We start from the raw sequence: 20,367 nt of genomic DNA on the forward strand, positions 1-20,367 counted from the left end.
AGCCAGTGCTCCTCTGATTGTTGGTCCCAACCGAGCTGCCTGCGGGGCCACCTCGGGGAAACTTAAGGGTTGGTTTTACTCGTAGCTAGTCTCATCCGGTGTTGCCCTGAGAACGAGATACGTGCGACTCCTATCAGGATTTGTCGGCACATCGGGTAGCTTTGCTGGTCTTGTTTTACCATTGTCGAAATGTCTTGTAACCGGGATTCTGAGCCTGATCGGGTCTTCCTGGAGAAGGAATATCCTTCGTTGACCATGAGAAGGCTTTACGAGAAACAAGATATAAGATAACTCCAACGAAGAGATTGATGGATTTAAAATATCTCATTCTTGACAACATGTGAATCATGAAACATGAACTCAAATTATCAAGAATGACATAATACCACCTTCAAAGATACGGTAGAAAGAATTGCACTCCGGGTAGCAAGATGAAGAATGCTTGAGCTCCTTAGAAAAGAATCTTGATGAACCCTTCGAGAAGGAGTTAAATCCTTGAGGAACCATCATGTAGAACCTCCATGAAGAACTCCGGTAACAAAAGGATGATCAAACGAAAAGAAAGAGAAGTTGAAAGCACAAGGTGAAACCTTGTAAAGATTTAGATAGATCTCCGCGATGAAATAATTGAAATAACTTTGAGCTCCGGAAAGAAAGATGGACAACTTGAATCGAGAATATGATGAACCTCCAGAATAGGGAATTAATCACTTGGATGAAACAAGAATAAGAATTACATTATGCTTATCCTTCACCAAATTAAATTGATGACAATCAACGGATTTGGCATATTACTTATTCTCGTAGAAAAGATTAAGAGAGTATAACATCAGACTTGGGAAGGTCTTCAACGAAACACCGGTAGGATTGAAACAACGAATGAATTGATATAATGAAGAAGGAAGAGAACACTTGAGCAACCACCGTAAGAATTGAAAAGAACGATGAGAAGATAAAGAAACACCGGGTAAGAATTAGCAAATGAATGAAGAAGCTTGAGAGAATTTAGATACAAGAGAACAAAGAGATCACGAGCTGATTAAAGATCACTAAAACGAAGGACCAGTAAGATAGGAGAATGATAACTGACAGCTGAGAATGAATAAACCTGAATTGATGGACTCCGGATAGTCAAGCTGAGAAGACTCTTGAATATCTCCTGATGGATGAAAAGGATTCTCACCATCGAAAATAATTATAAGAGGATGGCAACAAGCTTGAACCACGAATCTTGAGGAGTGTGGAGCAAGATTAAAGAGAAACTCTTCTTCGGTCTTCAAATGTTGAGAATGATGACGAGAAACACCACCATGAATTATTTAGAAACTCCAGAAGAATCAGAACGAAGAGGTTGAGCCAATGATGAAAAGAATTGTGAAAGATCTAGGAGATGGCATTTGACTGATGATAACTCATTCTTACGTCAAACTTTAAAAGAATTTAGGATAGCTCCGGGAAAATAAGAAGAGTCAGGTAAGATCCTGGGAAAGACCTGTGGGTTAGGGCCCACTCAAAAGAAACACCGTTGAAATGATTAAAAAGAGAGGTTGCACCGATTTAATTAAATGACTTGAATGAGATACCAATCTCGAAAGAGCTTGAACGAATGCAGAGTGGAAACACGAATCTTCGAGATATCTTGAGCACTCCGGAACAATTAAATAGCGAGAAGTGAATGAATATGAGGTGCACCTACATTAGAAGGTATTTGAAACGAGGAGAAAGATATGATCAATAACGCTTGAATTTAAACCACCGGAGAAGAGAAGAACGAATAATGATAACTTGAAGCTTCGTTAGTTTCTTCTTGAGAATCACCGGATAAGAACATTGACGAAAAGAATGGAGAGACTTCACACGAATAAAAGATACTTGATTAAGAAATCTGAGTCCTTGAAGAAAACAAAGGGAGGGAGGGTGGGAAAAAAACAAAGGCAACTTGGAGACGGAAGAAATGAACACCGTTTAGAAGAACTGATAATTGATCTTGCGATGTTGAAGTGATCGGATCCACTTGAAGAGAAAAACACGCCGGTGAAAAAGGATTGACATGACAAACTTGATGATCAAGAAGGATTGGTATTCACATCGGAGTATGAGAACAACACTTAGGAAAGGTATGTAATCAACATTTGACTTCGAAGCAACTCGAATACCACAACTCAAAACAAAACAAAGGATTGGCTTGCAGAATAAGCCGGAACAAACATATGATAGAGATTTCGTCCGAAGTTTTCATGGTGGGGCCTACACGGGCTCGATCGTACAGCACCATCATGTACAAGGCAGTGCACATGACATACGAAGCGTCCCCGAGTCGGCATAGCCAAGGACTCTTTAAGACACAACGAGACCACTATAAAACCAACCGTGAATAGGCGGACCACTAGACGTCGAACCCCAATTTCATATCATACATCTGTCGGAAAGATATCCTAAGAGCTACTTGAATTCCCACTTATAAACTCCCGAAACTTTCCGGTTATGCAATCAGGTGTTAGGGATACAGGGGAAGCATAATATCTCACCCAAACTAGCAAATCCTACATCCAGCTGTATCCATCCTTCAACACATAACCAAGAAACCTTCGGAAATCATCTACCTCAACCTTTGAAAAGCATCCGTTATACAAGTTATGGCGATACTCCCGAACTCCCGCCCCTGTACTGGGTGGCGTCGAGGTTATCTCACCAACGAACTGCATAAAAGAGATTTTCGATGTCGGCGTACTAAACTTAGGTATTCCAGAACTGCAACGATAAAATTGTGACGACAACACCTCGGAGCTCAACTCCCCGGAACACTTCCACAAAACCCCTGACAGGAGGCACCAAGACAATGTTCTCGTCACAAAACCATCGGAATGATTCCAAGATACCCGCGTCATCCTAAATTTTTTTAGTTGGACCAACACTCAGAGAAGCACTGGCCCGGGGTGGTAAAATAAAGATGACCCTTGGGCTGGCCGACCCAAGGGAAAGAAAAGGCTAGGTGGCGAATGGTAAAACCAATGTTGGGCATTGCTGGAAGAGCTTTACTTAAGGCGAACTGTCAAGGGGTTCCCATTATAGCCCAACCGCGTAAGGGACGCAAAATCCGGGAACATAACACCGATATGACGGAAACTAGGGCAGCAAGAGTGGAACAAAACACCAGGCATAAGGCCGAGCCTTCCACCCTTTACCAAGTATATAGATGCATTAATTAAGTAAGATATATTGTGATATCCCAACAAGTAACATGTTCCAACAAGGAACAACATCTCCATGTTCCAACAAGGAACAAACTTCAATCTTCACCTGCAACTAACAATGCTATAAGAGGGGCTGAGCAAAGCGGTAACATAGCCAAACAATGGTTTGCTAGGACAAGGTGGGTTAGAGGCTTGGTTCAACAATATGGGAGGCATGATAAACAAGTGGTAGGTATCGCAGCATAGGCATAGCAAAAGAGCGAGCAACTAAGCAAGCAAAGATAGAAGTGATTTTGAGGGTGTGATCATCTTGCCTGAGATCCCGCAAGGAAGAAGAATGAGTCCATGAAGAAGACAAACGGACGTAGTCGAACGGTTCCTCACAAACGCGACGTTATCGGAACTAGCCCGAAGAAGCAACAACGGAAAGGAGCAAACAACATAATAAACAACCACCACATAAGCATGGCACAATGCACAATCAAGTATGATGCATCTCCGGTTTAATATGCATGGCATGGCAAAGTGCACAAGCAATCCTACAAATTACGTGGAGCTCAATATGCAACTCCGTTGCATATTGACCGAACACCACCTCAATTATTTAGTTCACTCTCGGTTAGGTACTCCACAATATTAAATGTTGGTTAACATGGCAAGAGGTGTAGCATAACAAACTATACCATCTAAACAATTTAAATGGGGCCGGATATAATAAACAACAAAACCGGTATACCCCATATGCAATTATCAATTTGGTGCAAAAACAATTTTAACCAATCTTGAAGTTGTTATCATGATGCGGATGACATGTGCAAGTTATGCAATTTTTAATAAAAGTTGACAAGAGAATTATGAAGCATTTGTCAACATGGTGAAAAGAAAAGGGGTGCCACGGCGACGAATATGAAAATGATGCCACGGCAACATATCGGTTATCAGGTAGTCCACGGGGATACCGGTGCAAAAGGAAAAGTGACGGGAGCGTGCAAGAGATGGTGGGATGATCCCGGATTCCGGGTGTCCCACGGGTTAGTGGCATGGAAAATGAGTGACAATACGGACACGGTGCAGACAAAGGGTGCATCTCATCCAACATGCATTCATGCGTTCACGGGCGTCAACTCGGGGTTATACCTTTGAAGCGTGCGTTTTCAAAGTGTATCGAGTCGGCGTAGAGGAAGTAGTGGAAGTAGACGTTCTCGGACGTCGAGGGAAGTAGTGGTTCACGCGACGGTAGTAGAAGTACTCGTCCTATCGTTCATCGGCGATCATCGGAGCGGTAGTGGAAGTAGAGGTACATCATGACGGTAGAGATACTCGCGACGGTAGTGGTACAAGGTCGTCGGAGTACTTGCCGGTCCGGTCTTGGTGTATTATGTACATGGCTAACGTAGTGGTACCCGGTGTCTTGTCGAACCCAAGCGATAGAAGTCGTACACGGCGCGATGTGGAAGTAGTTGTACTCGCGGTCTTCGGCCATGGTAGTCGTACATGTATCGACGAGGTACTTAACATTTCGGTCTGTAGCCGTTTGAGCGTCCGTGTGGTCTTGCCGGTGGGGTACTTGGCGCTTGTGTTCCAAGTCCGAGGTCATAGCCGTGTAGTCGAACTCGACGGAAAACGGGTCTCGCTGGGGACTTGGTGCATCCATCCAGAACTTGTGGTACTTGGCGAAACCGACGGGAGGCGGGCAGTGAACAACGACACGAAGTTCAGGTGTCGCGGTGGTCTTGGCGTCCAGCGACAGTAGCAGGCATCGCAGACACCGGGCGCGGTCGCCTGCAGACGGACGGAGACGCAGCAGCAAAAGAAAAATAGCAGCAGCTCCCGAAACTTGACAACGCGTGGAAGGAGGAGGTCGAGGACTCAGGCGGGGCAGCGATGCTGGCGACGGTCGAGGACGACGCCTCCGGTCAGCGAAGCACGGGTGTAGGGGAGGCGGAGTTCCTGCTCGGGGAGGCGCAGGTGAGGGTCGCCGTGGTGCTCTGCTGCAGGGTGCCATGGCGGGGAGGCGACGAAGAGGATGGAGCTCTGGGCGCAGGAGGATGGCCAGGGTGCACGGAGCGGCAACGGTCGCCGAAGCTTGAGGGCGCGGGGCCGCGACGTTCGCGATGGCGGCAGCAGGCCTGGTCGAGGGAGAGATGGGGGTCGAGGATGAGGGGGACTTGGGGCACCGGCGGCGGCCTTGGGAAGGAGGAGGGACTTGGCGCGGCGGAGAGCAGGGAAAAGAGACGAGGGAGAGGACGAGGGGATTGGGGAGAGAAGACGAGGTGGGAGGCGGCGCTGGATGAGGACGAGAGGGAGAGAAGATGGGCTCTCTCCCTGCGCTAGGGTTAGCTGGGGAGTGGGCCTTGGGAGGCCGGCCCAATGGAGAGGAAAACGTCCAGGGGCCTGCTGGGCTGCTCTCTCTCCTACTCTCTTCCTCATTTTCTTTTATTTGCCAAAATAGCAAATAGCAAAGGCATAAATAAGAGAAAGAAAAGGTTGGAGAAGGAATTTGGGCACTGGGATAATTTTCACGGACTCAGAAAAATGTGCACGGTCCGGGAAAATAGAAAAAGGTCAAGTTTGAAACATTAAATTCAAATTCCTTTGAATTTAATTCAAAAGGTTTGAACTAGGATAGGTTTTTTGAAGTGCCCAAAAATGTTGAGAAATTAGGTGGAGCTCCGGAAAATGATGAAAGGACATGTGGCAAAGTTAGAGGCCAAGAGTTGAAATAATAAAAGGCATTGGGATTTTTGCAAGTGTGTTAAGGTAATTCCACATAATTGGAATAATTACTATAGCTCTCTAAATATCGAGAGGATAAGTTGTAAAGAGAATCACCATGTGAATTCCCTCAATTTAAATGGATCAAAGATCCATACCATTTGTTTAGTTGAGTTAAGAAAAATAAATGGCATGATGGCATGATGACAATGCACATGATGCAATGATGAATGCAAAGAATCAAATAAATCACACGACGAGACCTGGAAACCCTGGAAGGCAACTGAAGCTCCGGCCTTGGGCCGTCACAACACTCCACCACTACGAGAGGATCTCGTCCCGAGATCTAGGATGGCACCGGAGGGAAAAGGAAGAGGAAGAGAAGAGGTAAAACTAAGTTGCTTCTTTGACAAACGAGTGAAACCAAAGAACCTTGAAAAGGTTAAGACATTATAAGAAAAGAATACAACAGAGATGAACGAAGTTGAAAACACTCCGTTAGAAAAAGAGGGAGAAGGAAGAACAACTTTGGGCAGCACTCTGATTGAAAAGAAAAGGAATTGTAAGAACTTGATAAGATGAGAAGACACTTGATGAAATCACAACATATAGCCTCCAGAACTATTGAATGAAAGGAACAAGGGGTAAGAAAGATCTCAGACAGCACTCCGGTTGAAAAGAGATGCAAGGCTTGATAAGGCGAAAAGAACTTGAGCAAAAGGGCACAACACTCCGGTTAAATGGATAGGCATGAAAATAACATGATCTTTGACAAAACGAAAAGATGGGTGAAAAGAACAACATCGCAATGCCTCCGGAACGACTGTAAGAATGGATTCAAAAGAACGGAGAGGAAAGCAACGTCTTTAGGAGAAGGGTCGAACGGAGTTGTTGGAAAACCAACAACGAAAAGAACAAGGTTGTAGTGGACTTAGGGAAAACATCTCGAAATTATGAGGTGAAATTCTGCCACTACTGGAAACAGTAGATTGGATTAATATAAACAAAGAGGCGAGACTATTTTGCCATGAGGATAAGTGAAGAACTTGGGTCACTTATAAGCACCATAATTAGCAACAATCCTTGGAGAAGGCTTTAGGAGAAACAAGATATAAGATAACTCCAACGAAGAGATTGACGGATTTAAAATATCTCATTCTTGACAACATGTGAATCATGAAACATGAACTCAAATTATCAAGAATGACATAATACCACCTTCAAAGATATGGAAGAAAGAATTGCACTCCGGGTAGCAAGATGAAGAATTCTTGAGCTCCTTAGAAAAGAATCTTGATGAACCCTTCAAGAAGGAGTTAAATCCTTGAAGAACCATCATGTGGAACCTCCATGAAGAACTCTGGTAACAAAAGGATGATCAAACGAAAAGAAAGAGAAGTTGAAAGCACAAGGTGAAACCTTGTAAAGATTTAGATAGATCTCCGCGATGAAATAATTGAAATAACTTTGAGCTCCGGAAAGAAAGATGGACAACTTGAATCGAGAATATGATGAACCTCCGGAATAGGGAATTAATCACTTGGATGAAACAAGAATAAGAATTACATTATGCTTATCCTTCACCAAATTAAATTGATGACAATCAACGGATTTGGCATATTACTTATTCTGTAGAAAAGATTAAGAGAGTATAACATCAGACTTGGGAAGGTCTTCAACGAAACACCGGTAGGATTGAAACAATGAATGAATTGATATGATGAAGAAGGAAGAGAACACTTGAGCAACCATCGTAAGAATTGAAAAGAACGATGGGAAGATAAAGAAACACCGGGTAAGAATTAGTAAATGAATGAAGAAGCTTGAGAGAATTTAGATACAAGAGAACAAAGAGATCACGAGCTGATTGAAGATCACTAGAACGAAGGACCGGTAAGATAGGAGAATGATAACTGACAGCTGAGAATGAATAAACCTGAATTGATGGACTCTGGATAATCAAGCTGAGAAGACTCTTGAATATCTCCTGATGGATGAAAAGGATTCTCACCATCGAAAATAATTATAAGAGGATGGCAACAAGCTTGAACCACGAATCTTGAGGAGTGTGGAGCAAGATTAAAGAGAAACTCTTCTTCGGTCTTCAAATGTTGAGAATGATGACGAGAAACACCACCATGAATTATTTAGAAACTCCGGAAGAATCAGAACGAAGAGGTTGAGCCAATGATGAAAAGAATTGTGAAAGATTTAGGAGATGGCATTTGACTGATGATAACTCATTCTTACGTCAAACTTTAAAAGAATTTAGGATAGCTCCGGGAAAATAAGAAGAGTCAGGGAAGATCCTGGGAAAGACCTGTGGGTTAGGGCCCACTCAAAAGAAACACCGTTGAAATGATTAAAAGGTGAGGTTGCACCGATTGAATTAAATGACTTGAATGAGATACCAATCTCGAAAGAGCTTGAGCGAATGCAGAGTGGAAACACGAATCTTCGAGATATCTTGAGCATTCCGGAACAATTAAATAGTGAGAAGTGAATGAATGTGAGGTGCACCGGCATGAGAAGGTTTTTGAAACGAGGAGAAAGATATGATTAATAACGCTTGAATTTAAACCACCGGAGAAGAAAAGAACGAATAATGATAACTTGAAGCTCCGTTAGTATCTTCTTGAGAATCACCGGATAAGAACATTGACGAAAACAATGGAGAGACTTCACACGAATAAAAGATACTTGATTAAGAAATCTGAGTCCTTGAAGAAAACAAAGGGAGGGAGGGTGGGAAAAAAACAAAGGCAACTTGGAGATGGAAGAAATAAACAACGTTGAGAAGAACTGATAATTGATCTTGCGAATGTTGAAGTGATCGGATCCACTTGAAGAGAAAAACACGCCGGTGAAAAAGGATTGACATGACAAACTTGATGATCAAGAAGGATTGGTATTCACATCGGAGTATGAGAACAACACTTAGGAAAGGTATGGAATCAACATTTGACTTCGAAGCAACTCGAATACCACAACTCAAAACAAAACAAAGGATTGGCTTGCAGAATAAGCCGGAACAAACATATGATAGAGATTTCGTCCAAAGTTTTTGTGGTGGGGCCTACACGGGCTCGATCATACAGCACCATCATGTACAAGGCAGTGCACATGACATACGAAGCGTCCCTGAGTCGGCATAGCCAAGGACTCTTTAAGACACAACGAGACCACTATAAAACCAACCGTGAATAGGCGGACCACTAGACGTCGAACCCCAATTTCATATCATACATCTGTCGGAAAGATATCCTAAGAGCTACTTGAATTCCCACTTATAAACTCCCGAAACTTTCCGGTTATGCAATCAGGTGTTAGTGATACAGGGGAAGCATAATATCTCACCCAAACTAGCAAATCCTACATCCAGCTGTATCCATCCTTCAACACATAACCAAGAAACCTTCGGAAATCATCTACCTCAACCTTTGAAAAGCATCCGTTATACAAGTTATGGCGATACTCCCGAACTCCCGCCCCTGTACTGGGTGGCGTCGAGGTTATCTCACCAACGAACTGCATAAAAGAGATTCTCGATGTCGGCGTACTAAACTCAGGTATTCCAGAACTGCAACGATAAAATTGTGACGACAACACCTCGGAGCTCAACTCCCCGGAACACTTCCACAAAACCCCTGACAGGAGGCACCAAGACAATGTTCTCGTCACAAAACCATCGGAACGATTCCAAGATACCCGCGTCATCCTAAATTTTTTTTTAGTGAAATTTGAGAAGAGAAGAGTCAAAATTCTACGTCAGGATGCCTTACCAGAGCGATGAGGAGACTGGGGAGTAAAAAGAATTCCTAAACTCTCCAATATATAATTCCTAATTACTCAAAACATTTTTCTAGACACAACTCGGCCGCTAAAAACGATCATGTGAGGTCGGGGAAGGCTCTGATACCAACTTGTAATGCCCTCGATGTGGCTATATCTCCCACGTGTCGAAGCATGACTTAGAGGCATAACCGCATTGAAAGCAATGTTGCAAGTTAGGTAATCTTCACACAACCCATGTAATAGATTAAGGGAAAGAGATACATAGTTGGCTTACAATCGCCACTTCACACAGCTACATGAATAAAACATTACAACATCCAAATACAATCAAGGTCCGACTACGAAACCAAAACAAAAGAAGAGCCCCAAATGCGACAAAGGTCCCCGATCGACCCCCAATTGGGCTCCACTACTGATCAACTAGAACGAAGACAACACAAAGGACAAGATCTTCATCGAGCTCCTCCTGAGCTTGGTTGCGTCATCTGCACGGACTCATCGGCACCTGCAAGCTGGTTTTGGAAGTATATGTGAGCCACAGGGACTTAGCAATCTCGCACCCTCGCGATCAAGACTATTTAAGCTTATGGGTAAGGTAAAGGTATGAGGTGGAGCTGCAGCAAGTGACTAGCATATATGGTGGCTAACCTGTTCGCAAAAGAGAGCGAGAAGAGAAGGCAAAGCACGGTCGATAAAAGTATGATCAAGAAGTGATCCTAGAACAACCTATGTCAAGCATAACTCCAACACCGTGTTCACTTCCCGGACTCCGCCGGAAAGAGACCATGACGGTTACACACGCGGTTGACTCATTTTAATTAAGTTAAGGTTCAAGTTATCTACAACCGGACGTTAACAAATTCCCATCTGCCCATAACCGCGGGCATGGCTTTTTTAAGTTCAAATACCTGCAGGGGTGTCCCAACTTAGCCCATCACAAGCTCTCACGGTCAACGAAGGAATAGACCTCCACCCAAGACCTTCCGATCAGACTCGGTATCCCGGTACAACAAGACATTTCGACAGGGTAAAACTAAACCAGCAATACCACCCAGATGTGCCGACAAATCCTGATAGGAGCTGCACATATCTCGTTCTCAGGGCACACCGGATGAGCAAGACGTCGGGTAAGCCAGCCCAGAGTTGCCCCTGGTAGCCTCAGACATCGCTCAGTTGGACCAACACTCAGAGGAGCACTGGCCCGGGGGGGCGGTAAAATAAAGATGACCCTTGGGCTGGCCGACCCAAGGGAAAGAAAAGGCTAGGTGGAGAATGGTAAAACCAATGTTGGGCATTGCTGGAAGAGCTTTACTTAAGGCGAACTGTCAAGGGGTTCCCATTATAGCCCAACCGCGTAAGGGATGCAAAATCCGGGAACATAACACCGATATGACGGAAACTAGGGCAGCAAGAGTGGAACAAAACACCAGGCATAAGGTCGAGCCTTCCACCCTTTACCAAGTATATAGATGCATTAAATAAATAAGATATATTGTGATATCCCAACAAGTAACATGTTCCAACAAGGAAGAACATCTCCATGTTCCAACAAGGAACAAACTTCAATCTTCACCTGCAACTAACAACACTATAAGAGGGGCTGAGTAAAGCGGTAACATAGCCAAACAATGGTTTGCTAGGACAAGGTGGGTTAGAGGCTTGGTTCAACAATATGGGAGGCATGATAAGCAAGTGGTAGGTATCGCAACATAGGCATAGCAAAAGAGCGAGCAACTAAGCAAGCAAATATAGAAGTGATTTCGAGGGTGTGATCATCTTGCCTAAGATCCCGCAAGGAATAAGAACGAGTCCATGAAGAAGACAAACGGACGTAGTCGAACGGTTCCTCACAAACGCGACGTTATCGGAACTAGCCCGAAGAAGCAACACCGGAAAGGAGCAAACAACATAATAAACAACCACCACATAAGCATGGCAAGATGCACAACCAAATATGATGCATGTCCGGTTTAATATGCATGGCATGGCAAAGTGCACAAGCAATCCTACAAATTATGTGGAGCTCAATCTACAAGTACATTGCATATTGACCGAACACCAGATCAATTATTTAGTTCACTCTCAGTTAGGTACTCCACAATATTAAATGTTGGTTAACATGGCAAGAAGTGTAGCATAACCAACTATACCATCTAAACAATTTAAATGGGGCCGGATATAATAAACAACAAAACCGGTATACCCCATATGGAATTATCAATTTGGTGCAACAACAATTTTAACCAATCTTGATGTTGTTATCATGATGCGGATGACATGTGCAAGTTATGCAATTTTTAATAAAAGTTGACACGAGAATTATGAAGCATTTGTCACCGTGGTGAAAAGAAAAGGGGTGCCACGACGACAAATACGAAAATGATGCCACGGCAACATATCGGTTATTAGGTAGTCCACGGGGATACCGGTGCAAAAGGAAAAGTGATGGGAGCGTGCAAGAGATGGTGGGATGATCCTGGATTCCGGGTGTCCCACGGGTTAGTGGCATGGAAAACGAGTGACAATACGGACACGGTGGAGACAAAGGGTGCATCTCATCCAACATGCATTCATGCGTTCACGGGCGTCGACTCGGGGTTATACCTTTGAAGCGTGCGTTTTCAAAGTGTATCGAGTCGGCGTAGAGGAAGTAGTGGAAGTAGACGTTCTCGGACGTCGAGGGAAGTAGTGGTTCACGCGACGGTAGTAGAAGTAGTCGTCCCATTGTTCATCGGCGATCATCGGAGCGGTAGTGGAAGTAGTGGTACATGACGACGGTAGAGATACTCGCGACAGTAGTGGTACAAGGTCGTCGGGGTACTTGCCGGTCCGGTTTTGGTGTATTATGTACATGGCTAACGTAGTGGTACTCAGTGTCTTGTCGAACCCAAGCGACGGTAGTCGTACACGGTGCGATGTGGAAGTAGTTGTACTCGCGGTCTTCAGCGATGGTAGTCGTACACGTATCGACGAGGTACTTCACATTTCGGTCTGTAGCCGTTCGAGCATCCGTGTGGTCTTGCCGGTGGGGTACTTGGCGCTTGCGTTCCAACTCCGAGGTCATAGCCATGTAGTCGAACTTAATGGAAAACGGGTCTCGCTGGGGACTTGGCGCATCCATCCAGAACTTGTGGTACTTGGCGAAAACGACGGGAGGCGGGCAGTGAACAATGACACGAAGTTTAGGTGTCACGGTGGTCTTGGCGTCCAGCGACAGCAGCAGGCATCGCAGACACCGGGCGCGGTCGCCTACAGACGGACAGAGATGCACCAGCAAAAGAAAAATAGCAGCAGCTCCCGAAACTTGACAGTGCGTGGAAGGAGGAGGTCGAGGACGTAGGCGGGGCAGCGGTGCTGGCGACGGTCGAGGACGACGCCTCCGGTCAGCGAAGCACGGGTGCAGGGGAGGCGGAGTTCCTTCTCGGGGAGGCGCGGGTGAGGGTCGTCGTGGTGCTCTGCTACAGGGTGCCATGGCGGGGAGGCGACGAAGAGGATGGAGCTATGGGCGCAGGAGGATGGCCAGGGTGCATGGAGTGGCAACGGTCGCCGGAGCTTGAGGGCGCGGGGCCGCGACATTCGCGATGGCGGCGGCAGGCCTGGTCGAGGGAGAGATGGGGGTCGAGGACGAGGGGGACTTGGGGCGCCGGGGGCGGCCTCGGGAAGGAGGAGCGACTTGGCTGGCGGAGAGCAGGGAAAAGAGACGAGGGAGAGGACGAGGGGATCGGGGAGAGAAGACGAGGTGGGAGGCGGCGCTGGATGAGGACGAGAGGGAGATAAGATGGGCTCTCTCCCTGCGCTAGGGTTAGCTGGGGAGTGGGCCTTGGGAGGCCGGCCCAATGGAGAGGAAAACGTCCAGGGGCCTGCTGGGCTGCTCTCTCTCCTACTCTCCTCCTCATTTCCTTTTATTTGCCAAAATAGCAAATAGCAAAGGCATAAATAAGAGAAAGAAAAGGTTGGAGAAGGAATTTGGGCACTGGGATAATTTTCACGGACTCAGAAAAATGTGCACGGTCCGGGAAAATAGAAAAAGGTCAAGTTTGAAAGATTAAATTCAAATTCCTTTGAATTTAATTCAAAAGGTTTGAACTAGGATAGGTTTTTCGAAGTGCCCAAAAATGTTGAGAAATTAGGTGGAGCTCCGGAAAATGATGAAAGGACATGTGGCAAAGTTAGAGACCAAGAGTTAAAATAATAAAAGGCATTGGGATTTTTGCAAGTGTGTTAAGGTAATTCCACATAATTGGAATAATTACTATAGCTCTCTAAATATCGAGAGGATAAGTTGTAAAGAGAATCACCATGTGAATTCCCTCAATTTAAATGGATCAAAGATCCATACCATTTGTTTAGTTGAGTTAAGAAAAATAAATGGCATGATGGCATGATGACAATGCACATGATGCAATGATGAATGCAAAGAACCAAACAAATCACACGACGAAACCTAGAAACCCTGGAAGGCAACTGAAGCTCCGGCCTTGGGGCGTCACATCCACCTCACTACCTTTTCCTACCCATAATCTTAAATAGTCTTGATCTCGCAGGTGTGAGATTGATGAGTCCCCGTGACTCACAAATTACTTCCAAAACCAGTTTGCAGGTGCCGATGATATCGTGCAGGTGATGCAACCGAGCTCAAGGAGGAGCTCGATGAAGATCGTGTTCGTTGTGTTGTTTCGTTTCCAGTTGATCAGTAGTGGAGCCCAATCGGGGTGATCCGGGATCTAGCATTAGGGGTGGTCTTCTTTTATTTTGGTTCCGTAATTGGACCTTGATTGTATTCTGGATGATGTCATGCTATATTTATGTATTGTGTGAAGTGGCGATTGTAAGCCAACTCTTTATCTCTTTCTTATTCAGTACGTTGGATGTATAAAGATTACCCCTCTTGCGACATGCCTACAATGCGGTTATGCCTCTAAGTCGTGCCCCGACACATGGGAGATAGTGCTGCATCGTGGGTGTTACACGGGTCCGGTGCAGTGGATGAAGGCTTCGGTGGGCGCGGTGTATAGTGCTTTCGGTGAGGCGGATCTGTTGCGGCAGACGAGGTCTTGTATGAAGGGCCAGCGATGGGGCGGATGAGGGAGTCAGTGAAGGGCCTACACTACGGTGGACGAGGGCGCCGGTTAAGCAGATCTGGTGTGGTGGACCATGATGGCGGTCAAGGAGATCTGGAGTGGTGGACAAACCAGTCGCTGAAGCCGCTCCGACGAAGTGGTGAGTTGGCAGTTGGGGGTTCCAAGGTGCGGCAGGTAGATTCGGCGGGGTGTGAGGTCCACCGCTGCGGCGTAGGACTAGTTTCGGCGGCTTGCCGTGGTTGGGGGAGGGGGTCGGGGAGGGGAAGGGGAGGGGCTCTGGGGAAGAATGTTGGGGGCAAAGAGGGGAAAACAATGGTGTTAGCAAAGCAGCCCTTTTCCGTTCATGTGGCAGGGGTAAAACAGGAATATCGCAGGGCTAAACTTTCGGGCGCGAGATATTTCGATGTGAGTGGGAAGTTTCAAAGCTTTTGGCGCCTGAAATTATAAGTGTTCTGCTCTTGTACGGCCGACTATGATATCATGGCCGAGAATTTATTTGTTTTGCATGCAAAAAAAGTGCAAGTTTTGAAAATCAGTGTCTCCAACTCGAAACTTAGATTATCCATTCAATTCAAATATGGATCATTGAGCTGGTACAAGCTAATACCATCATACGATCCAATTCAAATGAAATTCCAAATGTGTTTATCCTAAATATGATGACAAAAGCAAAAATGTGTATGTGTATGAATAAAGTGGATGATTATAAAGTTTGAACATGCCCGTATATGTATATCTCTAGGTTTGATATATGAATTTGAAATCACGAAATCCCGGCTTAAAAATGTACCTCTGTTTAAGTGAATTACAAAAGCTAATCATGGAGTCAAATACCAAAATTCCAATCTTAGGTTTGTAATTCTGGTACATCAAGGTATATCACGCATGTTCAAAACTATCGTTATCTCATAGTCCAAACTGTGAAACAAATTGACCAACCATGAGTGCACACACTATTGACCATATATATCTCAATTACGCTAAAATCCCTCAAATATAGACACCTAACACTTTATCTGAAGCCAACCCCGCCCCCCCCCCACACACACAAGTCGTTCTCTCCCCCAGACACGAACACACGAGCACATTAACACCCCCCTCTCTTCTAAAGTCTGGAACCCAATATAGGTCTCTGTCACTTTGTCTGTCGAGCATGCACACGTCTCTTCCCCCACTCTCTAGATCTCCCGGCATCTCTCTTTGCCAAGCACACGCACTATGTATGGTGTATCTTTCCCATACACACAAAACGTCGCCCCCAAACGTATATCTCCCTAGTTATGTGGTTCTCGCACACTCAGCTCACACACCACCCCCACTTCAAACAAACACACTTTGTCTCCTTGTGCACCACTCTCCTCTTTCTATCTCTCCCACATGCGGACCTGCCCCAGCTCATTCCATGTATACATATATGTCGTGACTCTTTCCATAGCTTCCTAATGTATCATCGTTCTCAATCTCACACACTGTACTCTACACTATCTATTCTAGATCTCTCATGAAGTCCCTATCACACACACGATGACTCGCTTCCCTTGCATCTCCGTACATAGGCCAATTTCGAACAACATCAACATTGTCTCCCTATCTATACGCCATTTATGGACACAAACGACCCCTCTCCCCCCTCTCTGTCGCTCTCTCTCTATCGCTCTCTCCTCTCTCTCCTCTCTCTCCTCTCTCTCTCTCTCTCTCTCTCTCTCTCTCTCTCTCTTTCTCTCTCGCTCGCTCGCTCGCTCTCACACCCCTCTCCCACACACACTCAATGTCTCTTCCAAATAGTCTGCTCCCCGGCCGCACCCATGCTATCCCGCTACTACACATGCCTTTGTCTCTCTGTGACACACATGTCACACCTTCCCCCTTCCCTTATACTAGGTTTACATCATTAGTGGTCTCTCTACTCCACATACACACACTCCCTCTGACACACAAATGCGCACACAAACACACAGACACGCACAAACACCCATTTATCTGGATTCTCATCTCTCCCCATGTCCGCATGTGTATGTCACACACTCACTCTCTGATTATGTCTATGTGTCTCCATGTTACACAACACAAAGCCCCATGTACATGTCTCTCTCTATCGTCCACACACATAGGCACAAAGAATATCTTATCATTGCCTCAGTCCCTAGACATATCACACACGCACACTGTCTCTCTCTCTCTCTCTCTCGCAATCACGCCCAACAAGGGTTTCCCCGTGAATAACTTACCATCTATTCATCAACAGTCGTGGCAGTACGGCAAACATGAGACATGGAAAAGAATAAATATACATGTGCGTAGACAACCTAGTATACTACTAGGACTAGAGCAAGCCGAAATCGCGCCGCCGTCACCCCCTCCTTATCGGCGACGGGAAAACCTTTGTTTTACACAGTCGAGATGTCATTATGCTAAGGCCCCACATGCTGAGGCGTTGAATAGAATGTAGATCTACTTTACGGAAACAAGTATTGATAATACGTTTGTATCTACATACTTATATTTCTTCTCTTATAAAAAACCCGAGTTGGTGATGATGGTACGCGTGCCATCTTACAATATAGACCGTCCGATCTATATCTGACGGATGGAAATCAAACTAAAAGATACCCGCACCTATCTCCACACTTGCAGACACGACCTTCCCTCGTTCATCCTTATCTCCAACAACTTCATTGTTGAGCAATTAAAAAAGGAAGCCTTTGGAAAAAACTGGCCTGGTGGCCACTGTTGGTGTCGTCCATCCCCATGCCTCCGCTCAGTCCGACCACCAATCACCACCACGCCCCACTCCTCATCACCTTATCTCCTATTTCTCGAGATATCATCAGTTTTTACACATGGGATTACTCTCGCATGGGTCAATCACAACAAGTGTTCTGTAAAAATGCATCTTGATGTTTCATGCAATGCACGGACATCTTGTTGGTACTCCTACAAAAGACTAAGTTGGTGATGATGGTGTGTCTGCCATCCGTCATTTCTGACCATTAGATCTAGATCTAACGACTGTGAGGTAAGCTGTTGCCTTTTCCCACCAACATCCCACTTCTCTACCAATTTGCAGAAAAACCCATAATTAGTATCTTAAAACCAACCACATCCCTCCCTCACCTCACCAAACAGCCCAAGGAATATATTCTGATTTAAATATAATATATCTCTAGTGATATATGTATATCAAAATTAGACTGTTTTGTATCAAGTATGTGAATAAGTATTATTCTAATTATGATTCGTTGCAATGCACGTGAACATTGCTAGTATTCCAACCATGCAAAAAATGCTAGTATTTCCATAGTTTCGAGTTTTCCATCAAGATATTAGTCACTCATGGTTGATATTCACTTTCAGTCACGTACACATATGCATATGTAACTAGCCTTGCTTATTGGCTTCCAAAGCTTAACTTTCACTCCTACTTACAATATGTAGAGTATTTAACAAAAAACTACCAGTTTCAACCAGCCCTTGGAAGAAAATATTGTATAAAAAATAGCAAAAATGTACACAAAATTTCTTAATCCGCGCCAAATACTACTACCTAGTACCGATTAGGCTCATTTAAACCCGTTTATGACAGGGTTGGCCCACACGTCCGTGCTGACGAGGCAGCTTAAACCAACAAATTTTGTTTGACTGTTGACATGAGGGACCCACATCTGACTTTCTATCCTGTTATTCCCCCAGAAATCATTATTTTTCCTGAACATTACTTCAAACAGTACTGATGCTTGTTCATCAGTGGCGCCGGTGATGACCGAGTTGGTCACCGCTCCACCGAACGGGCCGGACGCTGCGCTGGCCTCTGCAAGGGTTGGCGTGCTGGCCCAAGCGTGACTCACGAGCCAGCAAGCCGCCGCGCAGGCCTTTGATCGAGCCAGATGGTTGGCCTTAGCGTGGCGCGCGCGAGCAAGCCGCCGCGCCAATCTAGCTAGCAAACCTTGCAGACAAGCAGCGGGACGGAGATGGCATCCAGGCTCCCGGAAGACGGGCTCCGCATCGCTGGCGGTTTTGACCTCACCTTCTGCCGGCGGCGGTAGCTATGTCCCATGGCCGAGGATGACTAGGTGGACGGGCCGGAGGTAGGAGGTCACTTGGGGATTTTTGTGCAAACTGATATGTAGGTCCCACAAGTCATAACGCCAAACTTGTCATTCGAATAGAAGGCGTTGACTTTAGGGGCGACATGGCTTGAAACTTGCCTATAACGGTAGTTTTAGAGTAGTCGTTTCTTGGTAGGGCTGGTTGGTAAGGGCATGTACAATGGTTGATAAGGTAGTCTTATCTTAAGTCTTCCATGTATGGAAGTGGTAGTAGTTTCTTGGCATTATTAGTGGTTTCTTGTAAGGAACAATGTACTACTAGCGAAAAAAGCCGATTCTAGGTTGCGTTGTACTCCAACGAGTACTACTAGAGGTCGCGGGAGTGTATACCTCATTTTGTGGCTTAGATCCCGGCCGAACGCACGGCGGCCTTTTTTTAAAATAGTAACTTTGCTGTGAGCCAATATTGTACATGGGTAGTTTGAGTTTTGAAGTCAAACGGACGAGTCACACGACAATTTGGGTGCACTGGATAGCCCAGCAATGTGAACGGGTTTTTCGTCCCATCATCTCGTGGCACGCGTGCAATATGACTCTGTACGTAAAGTGCTAGTACTCTACTAGTACTCTGTAGCTTGTGGCGTTGCACGCATGGACTTCACTCCATTATCGACTCTATAAAAGAAATTCCTCTTGACGTGATATTTTTTTGAAACGGAAGCAAAAGCTTTGGCTCATCTCATTCATAAAGAAGAAACTACTAAAAAAGTTCGAAGAGATCCATTACACCTCCACAAATGGAAGCTAAAAGCCTAGTCTCGCTGTATCAAATAACTCAAATGTTCTGCCCCCGCAGTAACCATCGCTGATAAACAGGCTGCTAGTTTGTGCATGAGAGGAGCGGCTCGGTAGGCCAACTACGCGCTTGAATAGAGCACCGAGAGTACCCACTATGCAGGTGTACTTTCCCTGCATGATAGTACATCAATGGTTCTAGAGAACAGTACTACCTTCCACTTCCAACTGTTGGTCCTTGGCCCTGATGTTCAAGAATTCAAAACTAGTGCACTATCCTAGAAGCACAGTACATCGCACTACTAGTTGATAAAGTAGTACTAGTACTACTACAGTATGAGTACGTAGTAAATAATAGCCTCACCCCTTTGCTAAGGAATGATCGAGGAGCTACAGTTGGAAGGGACGAGGTCCTATGGTTACTACGCTCTTATCTCCTCCTCGCCAGTTCCCCTCCCCCGAAGAGAAAGTAGTTCGTTGCTGCTCCCATGGATTCGCCAGGCGGTTCTCCTCCTCGTCGAGGCTGGGAGACCTTGGACGACGATCCTCTGGGAGAAATGGCATGCCACTCCGACATCCTCACTGCCGCAAGACTCGGTGCTTCCTGCACCAACTTTTTTCAAGATGGTGCTTAAACAGGCTTGGGAAAAGGCCATGCTTGTTGGTCTTCCATGCGTCCTCAAGGGGAAGGTTCTTCTATGGGACAATCCTTCAAACAGTCCACTGCTCCCTGGCCATGGT

The sequence above is a fragment of the Triticum dicoccoides genome, chromosome 3A (genome assembly GCF_002162155.2).
Source record: "Triticum dicoccoides isolate Atlit2015 ecotype Zavitan chromosome 3A, WEW_v2.0, whole genome shotgun sequence".
Classification (NCBI taxonomy): Eukaryota; Viridiplantae; Streptophyta; class Magnoliopsida; order Poales; family Poaceae; genus Triticum; species Triticum dicoccoides.